This window comes from Amblyomma americanum, chromosome 2, assembly GCF_052857255.1.
Source record: "Amblyomma americanum isolate KBUSLIRL-KWMA chromosome 2, ASM5285725v1, whole genome shotgun sequence".
Taxonomy (NCBI): Eukaryota; Metazoa; Arthropoda; class Arachnida; order Ixodida; family Ixodidae; genus Amblyomma; species Amblyomma americanum.
Window position 1 is genome coordinate 194,483,215 of NC_135498.1, and position 23,927 is coordinate 194,507,141.

General features: G+C 50.5%; 1 protein-coding gene across 1 annotated transcript in view; it reads left to right on the forward strand.

The window, feature by feature from the left end:
• The first annotated feature begins 345 nt into the window (after positions 1 to 345).
• The window catches only part of LOC144119395 (testis-specific serine/threonine-protein kinase 3-like), a 984,587-nt gene continuing 961,005 nt past the window's right edge, over positions 346 to 23,927 (forward strand). The window contains exon 1 of the mRNA XM_077652021.1: positions 346 to 464. The gene's annotated coding sequence lies outside the window, so the exon portion shown is untranslated. The remainder of the gene's footprint in view (positions 465 to 23,927) is intronic.

A 23,927-nucleotide genomic window follows, 5' to 3' on the forward strand; every position in this document is an offset into this window, starting at 1 on the left:
ACGCGAAAAGTGCGTCTAAACCTATTGGTGACACACGATGATAGTGACTGACATTTTTCAGAGCCATACAGAGAGGCAACATGGCGGCGACAGACGAATTTGGATATCAAGAACCAAGCCCCCTGCAATGAACACGTGTCGATGATGATGATGACAGGAATGTTATCAAAACCGGGAGATTCTTCCGACTTTTGGTCTTTGCGCCACGCTCTGATGCACGACTGTTGGATATTATTTATATTTTCGAATTTTTATTGGCTATCCTGACTTAATATAAAGTGTGACGTTTAGCTGGCACGCCAAGAGGAGCGTATCGCATAGCCGGCGCAAAAGAAAAGGAGGAGGCCATGGGTTCCAGTGAGGACGAGGAGCCGGAGGAGGCCGAGAAGTCCAAGGAGAGCCTAGCAGCTCACGGCTACACGGTCGGCAAGACACTCGGAGCGGGATCCCTATTCGACCGTCAAGTAAGCGTGCGCCTATGTTCGGCCGCATCTAGCACTATCTGCCAGGGCTCAGAGCCACTGCGCAACGCCGGGCGCGCTTATAGTAGGAGCTGACGCAATTCATTGCGCTCTCCTAGTTGTGATGACCCGCTCAGTAGTCAAGTGCTTCAGGGCCAGTGACTCAAGTTTGGCGCATGTGTTTATATGTCGTGCGCCCGGCACACAGCCCTATCTGCATCAGGCAGTATACGTCTACTGCAGTATATGCCCTTATACTGCCCTGAGTATACGTATATTGACCCCATATCTACACACAATCGGAGTGAGTAGAAGGACGCCAGACATTACTATCAGTCTAATTATTAGCCTATGCAAGTCCACAGCAAGACGCAGGCATCTCACACATGGCTGCAATTAACCCTGTCCTGTACCAGCTGCGGCCACCTTAACCACGCAGAATTTTTAATCTCATCTGTCCTCCGGAGCCTCTGACGCCCTCTGCTGCGCTTTCCCAGTCTTGAATCCACTCCGTTCTCTTAAGGCACCTTGGCTTTTTTCTTTCGGCGCAATTATGTGCCTTATTCATGCCCATTACTTGACATTCTTGTTGACAGCGCTTAAAAACATGGACAGAAGACAAATACATGGAATACGACGTCATAGGCGTTGTTCTCTGTCTTCTGTCCTTGTTTTTTAAGTGCTGCCAACAAGAATGGATCAGCACCAACTAGCCCGACAACCTGTCCTGGTCCATTTCTTGTAAGTTTCGATTAGCATGTCAGTAACTCTAATTTGATTCCTGACTCATTCTGGTCGCTTCATGTCTCCTAACATCACACATCATATTCCTTTCCATAACTACCTGCGTTGTCGTAAATTTCTACTGATCTTTCTCGGTTAGCTTTCACGTTAGCATGTAAGCTAGAGCGCTGTATGATTTCTTCTTACAGTATAGAAAGATGCAGCAGTTTATCTTACCGGTACTGACCTATGCTTTCCATTTAGATAGACGAGACGACACAGAGGAGCGTCCGCCTCGCTTGCTGGAGGATCACAGTTCGAATCCCTGTGCCACACAGGTTGCGTGTCCACGGGAAATTTCATAAACATGCGTTGGGTGCGGCCTGAACCCGGAGACCTGAGCCGAAAACGCACTCCTTCATAAAAGCAGGATTTCGGCACTCGGGTGTAGTACGTGGTCACCACCTCCTATATGAATACAGGAATTAACCCTTGGATTTCCCTCCTCGGCGGCTACGGAGGAACTGTCTAAGGTGGCGGTCAGACCTGTCACGCAACTCGGAAACTGCTAATAATCGCTCTGAACAGGCCGCCACTGCAAACTGAGTGAGAGAGAGAGAGAAAAACATATATTGAAATCTCAATGAGATTAGCGGTGGGCTGTCGTCTTCATCGTTGACGTCTGTCCTCTTCGCAATGTCGGGCCCCTATTCCAGGGCTCCGCTGAATCTTGCTGCTTCGCATGAGTGCTGCACAAGGGTCCTTTGGGCTGAAACTAGCAACGTTAAACACTCGAATCTTATCTAGTGAGGGTACTCTAGCAGCGCTATGCGAGGAATTGGAGGGCTTTAAATGAGATGTCATATTGCTTAGTGGGGGTAAAGACGGCAAGATATGGGTTGTTGAAATGCGGGAACATACTATGTGATCGCGGTGTAGGCAAGAGACGAGAACAAGAAGTGGGATTCTTTGTCAATAAGGGTAGAGCTTGGCAACATAGGGGAATTCTGAAGCTTTAACGTGACGGTGGCAGTTATTGACGTAACTGAGAGATGCAATTGAAGATTGTGCAGGCTTATGCGCATACATCCAGTAATGACGACAAGGTAGTCAAAAGCTTACGAAGACGTGTAACCGCCCATGGGTAATGTAAAAACACAGTAATCTCTAGCAGTGCGAACGCACTAATCCGGAGGTCCAGAGCCTAGCAACTTCGTCTCCCCGTTTTAAGTTTGGTAGTTCAGAGCCTAGAAAAACTGTCACTTGCCAAAGTATGTCCGGAGGGTAAGAGCTTAGCAAAAAGAAACATCAATGGGACTCGAACCTGCGACGGCGCGAATAGATCAGCTTCAAAGGTCACTGCTCGAGACCACTAGGCTATCGCCGCATTCTTGCTTTTTTGCCTGGGGCGGCAGGTACAAAACCCCCAACCAGTTCGATTAGTACGACATCAAAATTGACGTACTGATGATGATGATGATGAATTTTTTTATGGCTCATGGGCATCTGTGGCCAAAGAGTGCCAGGGTACAAAGTATTTTCTTCTACTCAGGGTGGGGTCAAAGACCGACTTCCCAAGCATTTCAACTAAATAAGCCGAGCACCAGATCAGGGGAAAGCTAGCACCAATTGTCTCACTGGTGAGTACCCGGCAGCACTGGGGATCGAACCCCGTACGCGCCGCATGCATGGTGTATGCTCAGACCACTAGGCCACAGGCTGCGTTAAAATTTATGTACAGTCGCGGACATGTTAATATGGACCACGCTTCCGCATTCAAACTCTTGTCACATTGCATAACTTAAATATGAATTCTTGCTGCCTTGATGTGCAAGGGCAAAAGTATATACTATGAGCGGATGCATCAAACGCGTACTGCTTTTCATTAGTTATTGAGTCAGAGAACTTTGACTAAAGACGCGTGTTCCGTTTACTTCTGTCCGCGACTGCACTTTCATTCTAACGAGATAATCCTTCATTTCAGTGACTGCTGTGGTGTCGGCCTGGACGGCCGCAAGAAGTGAGCCGAGACTCAGCAAAACATGACGATTGTCGTTTTATTAATGGCGGGATGGGTTTTTATATGAAACGATCACATGACAATCCAAAGTACAGATGCACATAGACAAAGCGAAATCCAGACCAAGTAGAACTAAACTGAAACTGACACCCAGGACACAATATACTTCCTCCCTTCGGAGAAAATCACACATTGGTGAAAAATTGAAATTGAATGGAAAATTTTGAATACTAAGTTGTACAAATACAACAGGAACAAATATCTGAACACAGATATTAGATTACTTCTATGCAAGCTTTAAATGCGAAATCAAAATTTCATACTTCATCCTGAAAGGGCAATGAATGAAGACTTTACACTTTATCAAAAACTAACATTTCACACTTTATCAAGACAATACACTTCATCAAACCACTGAATATTTGAAGCATCTGAATATCTTAAAAGAATAATGAACACTTCATAGTAAACAATGAATATACCTATCCAAAATATATCTTCTCCATTTTTTTTAGATATAATGACGGGCTTAAATGCAGGGCAAGCTGAAATCATCAAAAATGCCCAACAAATGCTGCTAGGGCAGCGTCACTGAAGGCTACTAGTAATGTCAGACACTGGAGCTCACGTAATATCATTTAAGGTTTAGATGAATCGTCTATTCCCTGAGCGTCCCCAGCGAATCTGCTCATGGGCGTCCATGAGCAGTGAATTCCTCATCCAAATGAAATGATATCTTATAAAATGCTCCTCCTTACTGTTTTTATGAAGTTACTTTAGAACATAGGCTAGTTTTAATTGGCTGAAAGAAACATCCCACATGAATGAAAAATAAATGTCCACATGGTAATAGAACATCGGCGAGCATACACAACCAGAATATACATACAAGAACATAGGCCAATTTTACTAAACCGGAATAAACATACAAACGAACAGCAAGTCACCTTCTACAGAAGTCACAGTACTCTGATTGCAATGGCATTTAATATCTGACATGAAACAGTACTATAGGGGCAGCTGCCTGCACGAAAAAAATGAAATATGCTGTGATGACCCCCATAATGCGCAGGTCCACACGGGACGGAGAGGCAAAGAGACACCGTATGGCTCAGTTTTAAACAAACAGGTATATTCAATAATTACACATGATTAAGGTTATACATCAGAGGCTGGGGCGTCCGAGCTTACGTGCCGACGACTTCATGGGGGCGATGGAGTGGCTCCGGAGTTGGGCTCGAGCGGTTACTGGCAGAAGCTGCACGCCGTCGGGCTTCGGCGCTGAAGGCCCTCTTGGCGAACGATGTCGTCCTGAGCGTCTATGCAGTAGAATTTCAATAGTCGTCCGTTTCTTCGAGGATGGTTCACAAACCCTTCCTCTAGTGTCGTTCGGCTTGGAAGATGAACAGGAGGCGAGCTTGTAGATGATGGCAGCAGAGCATATTTTACAACATACATATGCAGAGAGTTAAACTGGAAAAAGCAGAACTGAATTTACAAAAGAACAAACTTTGCACTACTTTACTCATCGACCGGGCAGGTTAGTGCCTAAGTAGCATCACATTACATGCTAAGCATGGAGCCCCAGCTCAGACTGGACTGCATCCGTTTACATGTGCTTTTAAGCACTTGATTAACAAAGGACTAAGGGCGGTCATTTCCAGTGGCCCGCCCAAAGCATCAATTCTCCAATCCAAAATAACATGCGAGATGGGGACCACCCCTTGGGTTGGGCTTAGCCTCGAACCCAGAGTCTCTTAACAATACAAACTAAATAAACAACAAAAACGCCACCACTCTCTCTCAAGTGAGAGTATACACAGGCTCTCTCTTCGGAGCTAATTCACTAGCGCCTGTCTTTCCACATTCTTGGCGAGTACTGCCTGTCTGTCTGACAGGTGTCCGTCACGGCCCTTCTGGGAAGCTGTGGGTGCCTTCCCGGCGATAGCCCACGACAAAGGGGGGGAGGGAAAGAATGTTGTCTTCGCGGTAGCGCATAGCGTCGGCTGTGGTACGGCGCGCTCTGGCCCGCTGACAGCTCCCTTGTCCTGGAATGTGCCCGGAAATTGGGGAGGATAAAGCCTGTTTCCCAGGGGCGGCGGCGGGTCCGGTTGTTCTGGTCGTCACTCAAAGAGCATGGCTGGGTAATTGATGATGCCGCTGTCACGGGTCTCCGTCTACGTCGCGCCGTCGAACGTGGATCCTCGTAGCACACACGGAATGTCACACTCGCTCACCCTCCAGAAGAATGTTCCCCGAACATTTGAGTCCACGCAGCTCCCCTTGTCTTTCTGAATCGCCTCGCACAGTGCGTCCGACAAAACACTTTTCGCTGCACTCAACACCACTGCACAACACCATATGCCTCCGCTGTCAATACTGGCGTCTCCAGGGGCAGCACTGATCTTCTTTTACAGATAAACATGAAACTCAGCACCCAAGCCTCTCCTTTCTAGTCCAAACTGGACGAAATAAATTTACCACAGTTACAAAGGAGCTCCCACTTCTAGCACGATCACGGCACAGACAAAAATATAGATAACGAAAGGTTTAACTATTAACTCCGATAACTTAACACATACGCATATAGCAATGTTATGAGCTGCGGCATTACACAATTCTAACCAGTTCAAAACTCCGCTCTGTTTACGCCATTAGTCCGACTTAGCTTTCCGATTTCGCAGCGGATATCGGCCTTCATGAGTCATACTAAGTAAGTCTGTGCCCCTTTGTCTGCTTTGGGACTCGCGAGGGCTCGTGGCAGGAGCCTCTCCTGGCGTTATCTGCGCGGCAACCTCGCGCGCTTCTTCTTCTAGCAATGCATGAAGTAAATCCGGTGGCATTCCGGCCGTCACCTCGGGCGCCTGCCGAACATATGCAGGAGAGGGCGTTTCTTGCGAACTATCTGCGCGCTCCGCTTCACTTCTGTCCCCATCAAAATTCGCGCTTTCCCTTTCCTCATTTCGTGAATACTGAACCGGTGCCGACTTGAGGCGATTTGCGTGTATCCTTATCAAACGCCAGTTCACGTCTCGGACTCTGAAGTTTACCGGAGAAAGCTTCTCGACAACCTCGCACGGTCCTCTCCACTTCGTCTGGAACTTACGAGCTAGCCCAATCTGCCTTTGGCAGTTTTCAATGTACACGCTGTCCCCCACATCAAACGGCGCGTCTCTAGCACTGCGATCGTGCACCTCCTTCCTGCGCTTCGCCGCTTTCTTTAAGGACTCTTTGCGATGTCCCTCGCCACTTGCAAGCGCGATTCTAGCTCAACCTTATAGTCGTCCAGTGAAGCGTATGGGACACGACGGGGGCCCTCTGGCACTTCACTAGGCTGGTCCGGGTCTCGGCCGTAGAGAAGAAAGAATGGCGATTCGCCCGTGCTCTCGTGTGCTGCGGAATTGTAGGCAAACATTGCATACGGGAGCCACAAGTCCCAGTCCCGCTGGTCGCGCGAAACAAAATGCGACAGGAACCCGGCCACGGTTTGGTTCAGTCGCTCCACCGCGCCGTTGCAAGCCGGATGGTACGGTGTTGTCTGCTTCTTAGCGATCTTAAGCAGCTCGCAAACTCTCCTCATTAGCTGCGACACGAAGTTCGTTCCCCGATCTGTCAAGAGTTGCCTCGGGGGTCCATGTCGGAGCACGATCTGTTCGACAAATGCTCTTGCAACCGTGTCTGCCTTCTGATCTGGGAGTGCTACCGCTTCCGCGTATTTTGAAAGGTGATCGACAAATACTAAAATGTACTTGTTTCCGGAAGTGGTCGTGGGCAATGGGCCCATTATGTCCATACCTGTCCGCTCGAAGGGAGCCGAAACCTCAGGGAACGGCTGAATTGTAGCTGGTCTTCGTCCCTTGGGTGTTTTTCTTTCGAGACAGGAATGACACTTCGCACAGTAGTCTCTAACATCCTGTCGCATGCCACTCCAAAAGTACAAACGCTCCACACGCCTGCGTGTCTTCGCTACGCCAAAATGACCGGCACATGGCGCATCGTGAAACGCGCGAAGAACCCTTTCTGTCCACGACCGAGGTATGACGACTCTCTCCCAAGCGGTTTTCTCTGGTCTCCCTTTCCTGGTTGGCCTCGTGCGCCGACACAGGGTGCCGTCTTTGCCAATGAAATAACCTAGCTGTTCGGGGTGAGACGGTGCGTCCTCTAAGCTTTCGATTATTTGCTTCAGGTCCGGATCTTTGCACTGCTCTGTGCGTAATACGGCGGGGTCGACTACGGGGACAAACTCATCTATAGCTGCCACGGCAGCTGTGCGGCTGAGTGCATCAGCATTCAGATGCGTCTTTCCTGACTTGTGCTCAACTTCAAAGCAGTATTCCTGCAGGTGTAGATTCCATCTAGCGAGTCGCGAGCTAGGGTCCCTGACACTCATCACCCATTTCAGAGGATGGCAGTCTGTGACTAGCTTGAATTTGCGGCCGTAAAGGTAGCATCTGAAGTGCTTTACTGCCCAGACAACGGCGAGGCACTCCCTTTCCGTAGCTCCGTACTTTTGCTCTGTGGGGCTCAGCTGTCGGCTAGCAAAAGCAACGGGATGTTCTTTGCCCTCGATAACCTGAGATAGCACGGCACCCACTGCGAATTTTGACGCATCTGTGGCCATAACGAAGGGCAAATTAAAATCCGGGTGGCGCAACAGCGGTGCACTCATTAGCTTCTTTTTCAGGGCCCCAAAAGCATTCTCCGCGTTTTCGTCCCAGCGAAAGGCGACATTTTTGGCTGTTAAGGCGGTGAGCAGCTTAGCGAGCTTGGCGAACTCCTCTATGTGCCTTCGGTAGTAACCGATCAGGCCGAGAAACTGCCGGACCTGGCGGACGCTAGTCGGGGATGGAAAATCCGAGACACACCTTAGTTTCTCAGGGTCCGGTCGCACGCCGTCAGCTGAAACAACGTGCCCGAGGTATTTCACCTCGTTTTTGAGGAATTGGCACTTAGAGGGCTTCAGCTTGAGATTCGCTGCTCTTAGTCGCACCAAAACCTGCTCAATATCGCGCAAATGGTTATCAAAACTGTCACTGTGTATGATAATGTCATCCATATACACGAAGCACAGCCTCCCCAGAAGACCTGCCAGGATAACATCAGCGGTTCTCTGCCAGACAGCAGGGCTGTTGGCCAGACCCGTCGGCATTCTTTTCCATTCATAGTGCCCTGAGGGCGTGTTGAACGCCGTTTTCTCGGCATCTGCCGGATCCATTGCTATCTGCCAGAATCCCGCCGCCATGTCCACTACCGTGAAGTACCTGGCAGAGCCCAGCTGAGAAAGCGTCTCCTGTATATTGGGGATGGGGTATGGATCGATGCGAGTTACGGCATTTAGTTTGCGGTAGTCCACTACCAATCGATACGAGCCATCTGGCTTTTCCACCAATAGTGCTGGTGCTCCCCAGGGTGACTTTGAGTGTTCGACAATGCCGCGATCAATCAGGTCCTGCACCTGCCGCTCCATCTCCTCACGTTGGGAGTAAGGAATCCTGTACGCACGCTGGTAAACGGGCGATGAAGTGCCGGTTTCTATCCTGTGCTTTATAACGCCACAGCAGCCCAAATCCAGGTTGGACGCGGCGAATACCTCCGAGTAGTCGTTCAGAAAACCAGCCAGAGCCTCCCTCTCCCTGGATTTTACGTGAGAAAGATCGAACGACACCTTTGGAGCAGCCGAAGGACTAGCATGCTCTACAGTTGCGAGTACCGTATCGGTGGGCTCACGTTGCTCTATCGCAGAGGTGAAGAAAGCCAATGTTTTGTTCTTGGGAAGGCTCAGTGGCTGCTGGCTACAGTTAACCACCCGTAGGGGCACTCTGTGGGCGTCATTAACTGTCACGAGGCACGCGGCTGCCTTCAGGCCATTGCTGAGAGAGTCGACCGGCTCAAGCACTCCCACGGCGCCGCTCTCTAAATCTGAAGGCACAAACGCGTACAAAATGTGCTCCGACCAAGGAAGGACGACCGCCTCCTCGACCAGCCGGACGGCAACCCGCGAATATACCTTCTCCAATGATCCCACTGTTTGACGGGTGTCAATATCGGTAATGCGAATCTCAGCCCCTCTCCTGTTCAAAAACGGAACTTTTGAGCCGCCCGCATTAACCTCTTCCTCAGAGAATGAGATTACTACCTTCCCTTTTCTCAAAAAATCCTGCCCTAATATACCTGACACTCCGTTTGGCAGAGACACCGTGTCCGGGCATACGTAGCAGGGGTGCTCCAATGCAATTCCGCCGAGAGAGAAGTGTAACCGGTAGAGTCCACTTATGCCAAGAGGATCCCCCGTTATGCCTACAAATTTGGTTGCCATACCACCAGACGCTTCCAACACCTCGCGGTCCCCCTTCCTTCGAAGCGTGTTAAAACTGCTCTCCTTAAGCAATGTCACCTTTGACCCCGTATCTATCAACAATTCCATACAACAACCATTTAACTTGCAACGCACAACAGGGCATGCCTCGTCGGCCACACAAACTACCACCACCTCATCATCTACTGCTCCCTCCCCACGCTCCTCAGGCTGGGGAGGACTAACTAGTTTTTTTTGACTCGGTATCTGGAGCCCCGCTGTAGGCTTGCTTAGGGCGTGTCTCGCCTGCTTCCCTTTGTGGCTTCCCACGGCGCACGTTTTGGCAGAACCTGGCGATGTGTCCGCGACCCTGGCAAGCGAAGCATACGATTTCTTCAAAATCTCGCATACCGCGCCTGTAGCTTTGTGGCGGTCTCCGGTTTCCAGCGAATGGGCGCTGTTGAGCGCGCGCTTCAACCTGGCGTTCTACCTGCTGAGTTAGCAGCTGTTCCAAGCGATCTAACCGCTCTGTCAAGAGAGCAACCTCAGGGTTGAGCACCGCTCTCTCTATGACGCGTACTCTCGCTGCGGCTGTCGTTAACGCCTCATTTCGTTCCTCATCCATTGCGGCCTCCACGGCTTGGTCGAAATTGCTCGGCTTGCGCGAGAGCACGAACCGGCGCACGGGGTCTTGCAGACCAGCCACGAACAAAGCGGTCATTTCCTCTTTAAGTATATCCTCCGCGTATTTCTTCCTTAGCTGGTCTCCTTCCTCCTCCCTGCTCAACGTATCCCGTGCTAGGCGCTGAAGCCGCGACGCAAATGTTCGCACGTCCTCCCCTACCATCTGTCCGGCGTCACGGAACCTCTGTACCCGCACGTGATGTGGTTCAGTGTCGAAATGCTCAAACGCGAGCTTCTTAAATTCCGCAAATGATTTTGTGGATTTTACTTTTTCGTCTCGCCAGGCAAAATCATGAGCAGCTCCTGCCATCTTACACCTCGCTATTCCCAGCATTTGAGCATCGGACCATCCCCCCATTTTCCCAATCTCTTCTAGCATGGAAAAGAAATCGCAGATTGGAACCCCTGTCTTATCTCCCGTAAACGTCGGAATGACGCTTCCTAATGCCAGCATGCTTGCTCCGAGCGACGGCTGTGGAGTGGGAGCTCCCTCAGATACAGTCATTTTTTTTTTCAAGCCCTCCAGTGCCTCAAGCCTCTCAAATGGGGGTAAAAGTCCCACAATCAGTCCCGTGATTCCCTTTTGATTACAATTTTGAAGTCATGAATGACACAGCATTCAGAGGACATTTGCTTTTGAGACCCCACTTCTGACACCAGTGTGATGACCCCCATAATGCGCAGGTCCACACGGGACGGAGAGGCAAAGAGACACCGTATGGCTCAGTTTTAAACAAACAGGTATATTCAATAATTACACATGATTAAGGTTATACATCAGAGGCTGGGGCGTCCGAGCTTACGTGCCGACGACTTCATGGGGGCGATGGAGTGGCTCCGGAGTTGGGCTCGAGCGGTTACTGGCAGAAGCTGCACGCCGTCGGGCTTCGGCGCTGAAGGCCCTCTTGGCGAACGATGTCGTCCTGAGCGTCTATGCAGTAGAATTTCAATAGTCGTCCGTTTCTTCGAGGATGGTTCACAAACCCTTCCTCTAGTGTCGTTCGGCTTGGAAGATGAACAGGAGGCGAGCTTGTAGATGATGACAGCAGAGCATATTTTACAACATACATATGCAGAGAGTTAAACTGGAAAAAGCGGAACTGAATTTACAAAAGAACAAACTTTGCACTACTTTACTCATCGACCGGGCAGGTTAGTGCTTAAGTAGCATCACATTACATGCTAAGCATGGAGCCCCAGCTCAGACTTGACTGCATCCGTTTACATGTGCTTTTAAGCACTTGGTTAACAAAGGACTAAGGGCGGTCATTTCCAGTGGCCCGCCCACAGCATCAATTCTCCAATCCAAAATAACATGCGAGATGGGGACCACCCCTTGGGTTGGGCTTAGCCTCGAACCCAGAGTCTGTTAACAATACAAACTAAATAAACAACAAAAACGCCACCACTCTCTCTCAAGTGAGAGTATACACAGGCTCTCTCTTCGGAGCTAATTCACTAGCGCCTGTCTTTCCACATTCTTGGCGAGTACTGCCTGTCTGTCTGACAGGTGTCCGTCACGGCCCTTCTGGGAAGCTGTGGGTGCCTTCCCGGCGATAGCCCACGACAAAGGGGGGGGAGGGAAAGAATGTTGTCTTCGCGGTAGCGCATAGCGTCGGCTGTGGTACGGCGCGCTCTGGCCCGCTGACAGCTCCCTTGTCCTGGAATGTGCCCGGAAATTGGGGAGGATAAAGCCTGTTTCCCCGGGGCGGCGGCGGGTCCGGTTGTTCTGGTCGTCACTCAAAGAGCATGGCTGGGTAATTGATGATGCTGCTGTCACGGGTCTCCGTCTACGCCGCGCCGTCGAACGTGGATCCTCGTAGCACACACGGAATGTCACAATGCATAGTAGCCTGGAAAATCGTACTAATTTCTGAACAGTTGAGCATTACTTTTATCATATTAGAATTTGACTTAGAAAAATATTCTTGAGAAATGCAACCTCATAATATAGTGAATAATCCTGAAAATGCAATGTAAAAAATATCAGAAATATTGAAGAATTTCATATCATAATATCATGACAATATTACGCACAGAAATGTATCACATTCGCTTGCCATAGCTACAGGGAAGAAGAAACTGCGCAGGAAAGAAATGACTTTTAAATACATGTGAAATACCCGGTTGCACTTAATGAACTATATTACACAAAAATCGAAAAAATGCAATGCCCCTTCATAAACAATGGAGAAGAATGCAAGAAAAGTTATTGGGACGCATAGTCCTTAAACTAGTATGGCTTGCGAGTGTTCTTTCTTGGTCGTTCTGGTGCCAAACTGGGTTCTTGAGGAGACGTCCTCAGTCCATGTTCCGAAGGCTGCCGTCGGCGTCAGTGCCGAGGCGGAACAGCTGGGGCTGGCGCACTTTTATCAGGAAGCACTGAGCACTGTGCACGCAAGGCAGGAGGTACATCTTTCCTGCCCACAGATAAATCACTTGGACACTGATCACTTGTGCAAGAAGGCACATCACACCCGTGCACAGGTAAATCACTCACATCACTGTGGAGGGGAGACGACTCGGATTGTCCAGCTGGTGGCCGTGAAGAAATGGTGAAGCGAGTTTAGCTTCTGAACGCAAAGACAAACACGCACTTGAGGGGAGACACCACAAAGCGCTGACTTCAACAACGTTTATTGCTGCGCGCAGCGACTACATATAGCATACAGCGGGCATGCGCAGCAACGAAAAGGAAAGTCATGTGAGACTGGTAGCAGCGACAACCCGCAAAGGAACACATCATCGCAGGTACAAGGGAGACAACATAAAGCTAAAACCTAAAAGTCAGGATGCAAACAAGAACAAAACCATGATACCCTAGTAGGAAATTCCTAAGACCCGACGTTCTTTATCACTTAACAATAAGCTCCTTTTTCTGCAATATCACCAGCCTCTGCTATCTCCCTGGTAGTTTTGCTAACATACTTATGAAGAACTGTTGTTTTCCCAAAAAAAGGACCACGTTCCTTACACTGTTGGCAATCACGGCAGTGTATGCCTAGATGACGGGATACCCGATGACACTATTGCTGTGTTCCATGAGCCTCTCGTTTAGACATCTGCAGTTTGGCCAACGCAGGCTCGGCCGCAGGGCAAAGGTATAGAGTACACTACGTTTTTTGCGCACTCTACAAAAGGTTGCCTGTGCATAACAGTGCAGAAATCGCTGGCAGTAATGGTGGAATTTACCCTCTTGCACAGTTTCGACAGCTTCTCTGGTGCGGAAAACACCACATGCACACCTGCTCTTTTCCCTATTTTATTGAGGTGGTGGGCGACGGTGTGCATGTACGGTAGTACCGCCACATTTTTCTTCCAATTTGTGTCAGTCCCAACGGTGTCCGGCACCCCTTCCCTGCTTTCTTTGAGCATGTTCTCGGCAACCGATAACAAAAGTGAACACGGGTAGCCAGAGCCGCTCAACAGGGTCACCTGGCTAGAAAACGCATAATCCAGTCGATGCTCGCATGATTTCGTAAGAGCTTACAGACCTTACGGATCTACGGACCTGAAGATCTACACCCCATACAAGCCTCTACCATGATGACTGACACCCGGCCCCAGCCTGGCTCCGCTGTTCCTGCCGCCGTCGTCTGTTCCGGTCCCGTGCGTCAGCGCGACCCTGCGATCTTCAGCGGCACGGACGACACCGAAGTCGAAGACTGGCTCGCCTCCGATGAACGCGTAAGCGCCTATAATAAATGAAACGACAGCGTCAAGCTGACAAACGTCAGCTTTATCTGACCGACGTCGCCAACTTGTGGTTTCGCAACCACGAAGCAGATTTTTCTACCTGGGCAGCCCTCAAGACCACCCTTACCGATGTCTTCGGCGCCCCAATGTCCGAAAACTTCGTGCCGAACAACGGTTGCGTAGTCGGGCCGAGCAGAGCGGCGAAAATTTCACAAGCTATATCGAAGATGTTGATTTATGCAAGCGTCTTAATCCATCCATGAGCGACGCGGACAAAATCACATCTTAAAGGGATTGAGGACGACGCATTTCAGATATTAGTGTCCAAAAATCCTCAAACCATCTCCGACGTCGTTTCTTTGTGTCAGAGCTATGACGAGCGGCGGAAACAGCGTCTTGTCACCCGCCGTACCACTTTCCCGGACGACACCCTTTAGAGCTTGGCTGTCAGCGGTCCTGCTCAAGATCAGTCGACCCTTCTTCAGCAGATCCAGCAGTTTGTGCGGGAAGAGGTTGCCCGCCAGCTATCGCTGGTTACCTGCCCACCCGCTCCAACGCCAACACTGTCGCCTTCCATTCAGCGTGTCATCCAAGAGCAGGTTGCAGAGGTCCTGCCGCCCGCTAATCCACCTCCTGTAGTCACTGCACCGCTGACCTATGCTGAAGTTGTCGTCCGGCCACCACCTCAGCCGGTTGTTCCTTGGTTTTTCAGCAGCGCAGGGGACAAAGGACGTGACAAGTGCACAGACACGGCGCTGACACTCAGCGCCGTGTCTGTGCACTTATCACGTCCTTTGTCCCCTGCGCTGCTGAAAACCATGTCACACCAACTTGCCCAAGCTTCTACGGTTTGTTCCTGCCTATGCGCCACCTTGCACCGTCTTTCCTGACCCGCCGCTCGTTCCTGCAATGCCTCACCCTCACCGGCCTTTGCCTCGCACCGCTCCACGCCCTTTCAATCCGTGGTGCACGCAAGATAACCGCCCTATTTGCTATACTTGCGGTCTCGCTGGTCATGTGGCCCGTTGGTGCCGCACCCGTGGATCCCGTTCTCACGACTACGGGCGAGCGCCGACGTACGACGTTCCCGTGCCCTCCACACCTGACTCTTCTCATCTGCCCCAGCATCCCTCTACCTATCGCTCCGACACCTACCACCGAAGCCACGGTCGCCGTCTCCTCGCCGCCGTTCGGTCTCTCCTATGCGCCGCCGGTCGCCTCCCTCCAAGCGGAAAACTAGGCGCCGCAGTTCCGGAGGCAAGAACTGCGCCGTCACCGATCGTCTCAAGCCCTATTGCCGCTCCTGTGAACATTCTTGAAGTGCTGGTTGAAGGTGTTCCTGTTCATGCGCTCATTGACACTGGTGCTGCCGTGTCCATCATTAGCCGCTACTTGTGCCGCAAACTAAAAAAAGTGACGACGCCGCTTCCTGAAATTTCCCTTCGAACCGCCAGCGCTGACCCCATTCGACCTCTCGCAGCGTGCACCACTCGCCTCATCATCCAAGGCCTCCCCTACTCCATTGAGGTCTTTGTTCTTACCCGCTCCTCTCACATCATCCTCGGTTAGGACTTTCTGTCCGCGCATCAAACAATCATCCACTGTGCACGTGCTCAAATTGATTTGTCGCCGCTGTGTGATACTCTTGTGGACGCCTCCCCTGCTACTGCCGCGCATATTCTCGCCACTGACGACACCGACGTGCCGGCTTTCTCTTCTGTTCTTGTGCCCCTTACTTGTGCTGCACTCTCTGACGCTACTGTCCTTTTTTCGCCCGCACCCCTTTGTGCGCACCGCAAATCTCTCATGCTCCCGCATGCTGTGCTCACAATTTCTGGTGGTTGTAGCGTCCTGTACGTTGCGAACCCGTTGCCCATCCCGACCACTTTATTTCGGGGAGGATCGCTTGGCACGGTTAATGCCATCGATCTCGACGACGCTTCACCTGTTCCGGATGACCCTCCCGCGTGTGACATCAATGCCCTCACTCCTCACATCGTCGCAACCGATCAGACCTCACCCGACCGGCTTGCCGATTCCGTCGATGCCGCTCTGGCACCTCTCCAACGCGCCCAGCTTGTCGCCTTGCTTCAGCGCTTCCGCGCGTAATTCGATTCTCATCAAGACACCTTGGGTCGTGCAACAGCGGTTCGCCACCATATCGACCCTGGAACACATCGACCTTTGCGCCAGAACTCTTACCGCGTCTCCTCTGCTGAGCGCCGCATAACTGATGATCAGGTGAGCGACATGCTACACCGTGGAGTGATCCAGCCCTCTCACAGCCCGTGGGCTTCTCCCGTTGTACTCGTTAAGAAAAAGGACGGTTTCATTAGATTCTGCGTCGACTACCGCCGGCTAAACAAAATTACTCGGAAAGACGTCTACCCCCCGCCTCGTATAGATGACGCGCTTGACTGCGTGCAGGGGGCAGAGTACTTTTTTTTGTTAGATCTGTGCTATGGATACGGGCAGGTGCCGATGGCCGAAGCTGATCGCCCGAAAACAGCTTTCATCACGCCTGATGGGCTGTATGAATTTAATGTGATGCCCTTCGGTCTCTGCAACGCGCCTGCAACTTTCGAGCGCATGATGGACAACATCCTACTCGGGCTGAAATTTCCAAACATGACTCTGCTACTTGGACGATGTTGTCGTGTTCTCCAGGATTTTCCGTCTCATTTTCTTTGTTTTGAGAGTGTCCTTCAGTGTCTGAGTGACGCTGGCCTGCGGCTTAATTTGAAGAAGTGTCACTTTGGCGCCCGACAGCTGACTATCTTAGGCCACGTCGTGTCCAAGGATGGTGTCCTCCCGGACCCTGCCAAGCTACGAGCAGTTGCTGATTTCCCGAAGCCCACCTCCCTCAAAGAACTTAGAAGCTTTATTGGACTTTTCTCGTACTTTCGTTGGTTCGTCAAGAATTGTTCTGCAATTATCGCCCCACTGACACAACTTCTCGCCGGCGGCCACGACATACATGCCTGGTCCACTGCATGCGACGAAGCTTTTGCCATGCTGCGCCTTCTTCTCACCTCCCCTCCGATCTTGCGCCATTTCGACCCTTCCGCCCCTACAGAACTCACACACGGACGCCAGCGGCATCGGTCTGGGTGCCGTTCTTACTAAACGGAAACCTGGCTTCAATGGGTACGTCGTTGCTTATGCAACACGTGCACTCACAATAGCGGAGACTAATAATTCCGTCACAGAAAAAGAATGTTTGGCAATTTTTTGGGCGATCACAAAATTTCGCCCTTACTTATGTGGGTGCCCGTTCGCTGTCATCACAGATCACCATGCCCTTTGCTGGCTGTCGTCACTCAAGGATCCTTCCGGCCGCCTCGCTCGTTGGGCTCTCCGATTACAAGACTACGACATTCAGGTCATTTACCGCTCCGGACGCAAACACTCCGATGCTGACGCCCTCTCACGCTCCCCTGTGTCCTCTGAACTCGACCAATCCTCTATTTCCAGCCTCACGCCTTCTTTCAATACCATTGATATGGCTTCTGAGCAGCGCAAGGATCCTTAGATAGCTTCTATTCTCGACATCTTAGCCAACCGCTCTGCCAGCCCTCCTTTTAGAGCACTCCGTCGTCAGGCCCGTCACATTGTCGTGCGTGACCAGCTGCTGTAACGTCGCAACTACCTACCAGATGGTCGCAAATGGCTGCTCGTGATTCCCCGGCATCTCCGCTCCGCTATTTGTGCCAGTTATCATGACAACCCGCAATGCGCTCATGCCGGTCTGCTGAGAACTTTTACCCACCTACGTCTTCGGTATTATTGGCGAGGCATGTACCGTTCTGTCCATCAGTACGTCCGCTCTTGCTTCGAAAGTCAGCGGCGCAAGGATCTACCACAGCACTCACCGGCTCCTCTGCAACCTTTACCTTGTCCGGCCCGCCCTTTCGACCGTGTTGGAATCGACCTATATGGCCCTCTTCCTAGCACTTCTGCAGGGCACCGTTGGATCATTGTCACCATAGATCATCTCACGCGCTACGCGGAAACTTTCCCATTAACAGGTGCAACGGCCTCCTACATCGCCAGTTTCATACTTCAAAACATCATACTTCGCCACGGTGCACCACAGCAATTGCTCAGCGACCGAGGTCGCGTCTTCTTGTCCGGCGTCCTGGAGGCCCTTCTTCGGGAGTGTCACATCGTCCACCGCACAACTTCATCTTACCATCCCCAGACGAACGGCATGGCTGAGCGCTTAACCGGACCCTCGGCGACATGATGGCCAAGTACATTTCATCCGATCACTCCAACTGGGACCGCATTCTACCATTCGTTTTCTATGCTTACAATTCTGCAATGCAAGCAACTACTGGTTTTTCCCCGTATTTTCTTCTCTACGGCCGGGAGCCATCTTCAATCATGGACACCATACTCCCTTAACGCCCAGATTCCTCCGTGCACTTTTACCGCCTGAAACGCTACTATGACCCCGCTATCATCTCGTGCCCTTAGGCGCCAAGATGGCGCCTTTTCACCCCGGGGGTATTGTAAGACATACGATGGGGGTTTTCTGCTCCAGCGGCCAGTGCCGCCGAAAGAGAGGAAGCTGAAGACGAAGCTTACGCTCTCTCAAACCTTTGATTTGGAGCTACGCTGTGTCGACAAAGATAGTGCCTGTCCACATTTCTTGGGCGTCTGATTCGCGTCTTTACAATATATATATATATATATATATATATATATATATATATATATATATATATATATATATATATATATATATATATATATATATATATATATATATATATATATATATACATATATATATATCCCCAATTACCGTGCAATTGTGGTTTTCAAAGACCGACGTTCCAACGATGACCGTTTAACAAAAGACTTGAAAGTTCTGTTAAAGGACACGTTAAAGATCCCCAGGTGGTCTAAATTATTACGGAGCCCTCCACTACGGCACCTCTTTCTTCCTTTATTCTTTCACTCCCTCCGTTATCCCTTCTCTTACGGTGCGGTTCACGTGTCCAACGATATACGAGGTAGATACTGCGCCATTTTCTTTACAAAAAAACAAATTATTATTATTATTATTATTATTATTATTATTATTATTATTATTATTATTATTATTATTATTATTATTATTATTATTATCTGTTATTCTTTCGATTTGTCCGTTGGCCTGTGGGTGATATATCGAAGAGTGAGTTAACTTGATAGCCCTCTTACTCAGAAATTGCTTAAATTCTTTTGACATGAACTGAGCTCCTTGATCAGACACTATCTCTTATATATAGCCTTCATGGGCAAGAACATCGAGTAAAAAATCTGCAATATCTGTAGTTCTTACATGATATGTCATCTTTACCTCAGGCCATTTCGAAAAATAATCAACAAAAATGATGGCATAGCAACATTGTCGAGGCGTTCGCTCAAACGGGCCGACTATGTCGATTGCCAACTTTTGCCAAGACGTCTCTGGAAAAAGAACAGGGTGCAAAGGTGGCACAGATGTTTCCGCCGTTTTTACGTTATGAACGGTAGTACTTGGAATGATCTCTTCCTCCGACGCATATGGTGTAGCTGGAATGTAATCTTCCTCCGATGCATACTCTTGCAATTCTCTCAAAGCACGTCGACGCCGATTACAAATTGACTAAAAATATCCAACTTGTCCAGAATAAAAACAAGTTCTTTGCGCAGGATATGTAGGAGCCGACGCTATGCGGCGATCCGATCCACATCTGTAGCAGTAGCAGTGTGACATGTTGCGCGTTGCGCGTCTGTTCGCGTTCATTGATGGAACATTGTCGTAGAAATTACGTTCCTTAGGAACGCTGACAGCAACGCTACTGAAGTTGCGTCTACTCGTAGACGGTGTTGCGATGAGGTGTTGCGCCGGGCTTCTTGAAAAACGGGCGTCTTGAAATGAAGGCATGGTTTCTTGACATCGTGGACGAGCTTGACGAAAACACGAAACTTCCCCTTGAATTTGCAGAGGAACTCGTGGCAACGATGGTGTTGCTTGGCACTGTGAACGAACTTCTTGTATTGGTACTGCGACTTCTTGAGCGTCGCGAGCCGTTTGCTCATACCGCAAAGCAATATTTGAAGCTGTAGAGAAGGATAGATCGGATCCTTCTAACAAATGTCGTTCGCGAACACGTAGCGATGAGACGCCAGTTACGAACCTGTCTCTCATTGCTTCATCTGGGGACGCAAAATTGGACGAGTTAGCCAGATCTCGGAGTGCGGCTATGTATTCTGTGGCCAACTCATATGGCTGCTGCACACGGTTGGATAATTTACGTCGTTCTACAACCAAATTTGTCAGCACATAAAATTCTTAGGCAAGTAATGTCACTCCAGCCTGATACACATCTGGCGCAGTCTATCCTGTCTCTGTGGACACAGATGCTGCTGGATGCAACGAAATTTCCGGTTGCGTCGTAGTATGTGCAAAAAAAATTCTACGCCCTTCGTCCCCTGCATTGTATAACAACAATGACTTCTTGCTTTCAGGTGATGCTGAAGAACAACCAGATAAGTTCGAATAAAGTTCAAATGTTTGTATCTCTTGTGCCCAATGCACCGCCGGGCATGCCGGTCTCTGAAGGAAAGGCTCCGGCGCCTGAACGCCGGAGAACACTTGCGTCACGTTCGAAATTTTTTTTCCCCGATGATAATCTTGTTCACAGCTTGTATTTCTCTAGTGCAATCGTCCCTCAATTCAACTTTCAAACGTCATCGCCACAAATGACGCATTGGCCTCCCGAAGCAATACTCAATATGGCGGTTGAAAACAGCAGCGGCCTCCCGATCTCTCGATGGCCGGTCTTGAAAACGGCAGCAGCGTCCCGGCTTCTCCAATGACCGGCTACAAAGCAACAGTGGCCTCCTGAATTGCTGCTAAAGAGAATGCTGACCTAATACAAAGTACTTGCGGTTCTTCATTCCTTCCGCATTGAATAGTAGAGATGAAAGTTTGCGGCCTCCCGGTCTTCGCGATTGCCGGTTACAGAAAATGGCGGCCAACAGTCTTCCTCCCTCCTCGTCTTCGCAGCAACAGGTTGTACGCAATGGCGGTAACTGCGTAGGTCCGCTAGGCTTAGCGACCTCCTCAACCGGCTGAACTCGAGGCGTCTCAAAACGTAACCTCGCTCATTTTCACAAGAACACTCTTCAGGCGTCTAAGAAACGCCGGTGATGAATGCACTCAATGACGACGCAGGAGTAGGCAATCAGACGCCGGACCAAAGATGAAGAAGTTGAATTTGCCGATGGAAACAGGCCATGAAGAAAAGAACCGAAGATGACGGGACGTCGTCACATTTAACTAATTCACGAAAGCCAATTCACGCTAGGCCAGTGGGTCTATTAAATCCCCTACTCGTCGCCAATGTGGTGTCGGCTTGGGCGGCCGCAATAAGTGAGTCGAGACTCAGCAAAACATGGCGAATGGCGTTTTATTAATGACAGGATCGGTTTTATATGAACGATCCCATGACAATCCAAAGTACAGATGCACATGAACAAAGCCCAATCCAATCCAAGTAGGACGAAACAATAACTGAAACCCAGGACACAGCAATTACACCACAGCAGTGTGACGTTCCTTGTGTGTGCTACGAGGTTCCGCGTTCGACGGCGCGGCGTAGACGGAGACCCAGATGACAGCGGCATCATCAATTACCCAGCCATGCTCTTTGAGAGTGACGACCAGAACGAAGGGGTTTAAGCCCAACCGGACCCAACCGGACCCGCCGCCGCTGCCGCGGGGAAACGGGCTTTATCCTTTCCAATTGCCATGGCGGTTCCAGGGGCGGCCTCGTTTCGGCGGGCCTGGCCCCTCCCGAGCACATCCCAGGACAAGGGACCACTTTCCCGGCCGGTGACCCGCGGGAACTGTCAGCGGGCCAGAGCGCGCCTTACCACAGCCGACGCTATGCGCTACCTCGAAGACAACCTTCTTTCCTTCGGACTCAACACGTGAGGGGGGCGAGACCATAAGTGCGGTGGTGTGTTTGTGCGCCAAAGTGAAAGCCCTAGCCCCCCTCCTTCCCCTCCGGCGTAGGCGTCCTCACCCTAGGGAGTCTGGGGAGAAGAGGATATAAAAATCGACAAGCAGTACGGAAGAGGGACGCTCAGGACGACATCGTTCGCCAAGAGGGCCTTAGGCGCCGAAGCCCGACGGCGTGCAGCTTCTGCCAGCAACCGCTCGAGCCCAACTCCGGAGCCACTCCATCGCCCCCATGAAGTCGTCGGCACGTAAGCTCGGACGCCCCAGCCTCTGAATCTTAATCATGTATAATTATTGAATATATCTGTTTGTTTAAACTGAGCCATACGGTGTTTCTTTGCCTCTCCGTCCCGTGTGGACGTGCGCATTATGGGGGTCATCACACTGGTGTCAGAAGTGGGGTCTCAAAAGCAAATGTCCTCTGAATGCTGCGACATTCATGACTTCAAAATTGTAATCAAAAGGGAATCACGGGACTGATTGTGGGACTTTTACCCCCATTTGAGAGGCTTGAGGCACAGGAGGGCTTGAGAAAAAAATATGTCTGTATCTGAGGGAGCTCCCACTCCACAGCCGTCGCTCGGAGCAAGCATGCTGGCATTAGGAAGCGTCATTCCGACGTTTACGGGAGATAAGACAGGGGTTCCAATCTGCGATTTCTTTTCCATGCTAGAAGAGATTGGGAAAATGGGGGGATGGTCCGATGCTCAAATGCTGGGAATGGCGAGGTGTAAGATGGCAGGAGCTGCTCATGATTTTGCATGGCGAGACGAAAAAGTAAAATCCACAAAATCATTTGCGGAATTTAAGAAGCTCGCGTTTGAGCATTTCGACACCGAACCACGTCACGTGCGGGTACACAGGTTCCGTGACGCCGGACAGATGGTAGGGGAGGACGTGCGAACGTTTGCGTCGCGGCCTCAGCGCTTAGCGCGCGATACGTTAAGCAGCGAGGAGGAAGGAGACCAGCTAAAGAAGAAATACGCGGAGGATATACTTAAAGAGGAAATGACCGCTTTGCTCGTGGCTGGTCTGCAAGACCCCGTGCGCCGGTTCGTGCTCTCGCGCAAGCCGAGCAATTTCGACCAAGCCGTGGAGGCCGCATTGGATGAGGAACGAAATGAGGCGTTAACGACAGCCGCAGCGAGAGTACGCGTCATAGAGAGAGCGGTGCTCAACCCTGAAGTTGCTCTCCTGACAGAGCGGTTAGATCGCTTAGAACAGCTGCTATCTCAGCAGGTGGAACGCCAGGTTGAAGCGCGCGCTCAACAGCGCCCATTCGCTGGAAACCGGAGACCGCCACAAAGCTACAGGCGCGGTATGCGAGATTTTGAAGAAATCGTATGCTTCGCTTGCCAGGGTCGCGGACACATCGCCAGGTTCTGCCAAAACGTGCGCCGTGTTGAGCCACAAAGAGAAGAACGCCAGGCACGCCCTAAGCAAGCCTACAGCGGGGCTCCAGATACCGAGACAAAAAACTAGACAGTCCTCCCCAGCCTGAGGAGCGTGGGGAGGGAGCAGTGGATGATGAGGTGGTGGTAGTTTGTGTGGCCGACGAGGCATGCCCTGTTGTGCGTTGCAAGGTAAATGGTTGTTGCATGGAATTGTTGATAGATACGGGGTCAAATGTGACATTGCTTAAGGAGAGCAGTTTTAACACGCTTCGAAGGAAGGGGGACCGCGAGGTGTTGGAAGCGTCTGGTGGTATGGCAACCAAATTTGTAGGCATAACGGGGGATCCTCTTGGCATAAGTGGACTCTACCGGTTACACTTCTCTCTCGGCGGAATTGCATTGGAGCACCCCTGCGACGTATGCCCGGACACGGTGTCTCTGCCAAACGGAGTGTCAGGTATATTAGGGCAGGTCTTTTTGAGAAAAGGGAAGGTAGTAGTCTCATTCTCTGAGGAAGAGGTTAATGCGGGCGGCTCAAAAGTTCCGTTTTTGAACAGGAGAGGGGCTGAGATTGGCATTACCGATATTGACACCCGCCAAACAGTGGGATCATTGGAGAAGGTATATTCGCGGGTTGCCGTCAGGCTGGTCG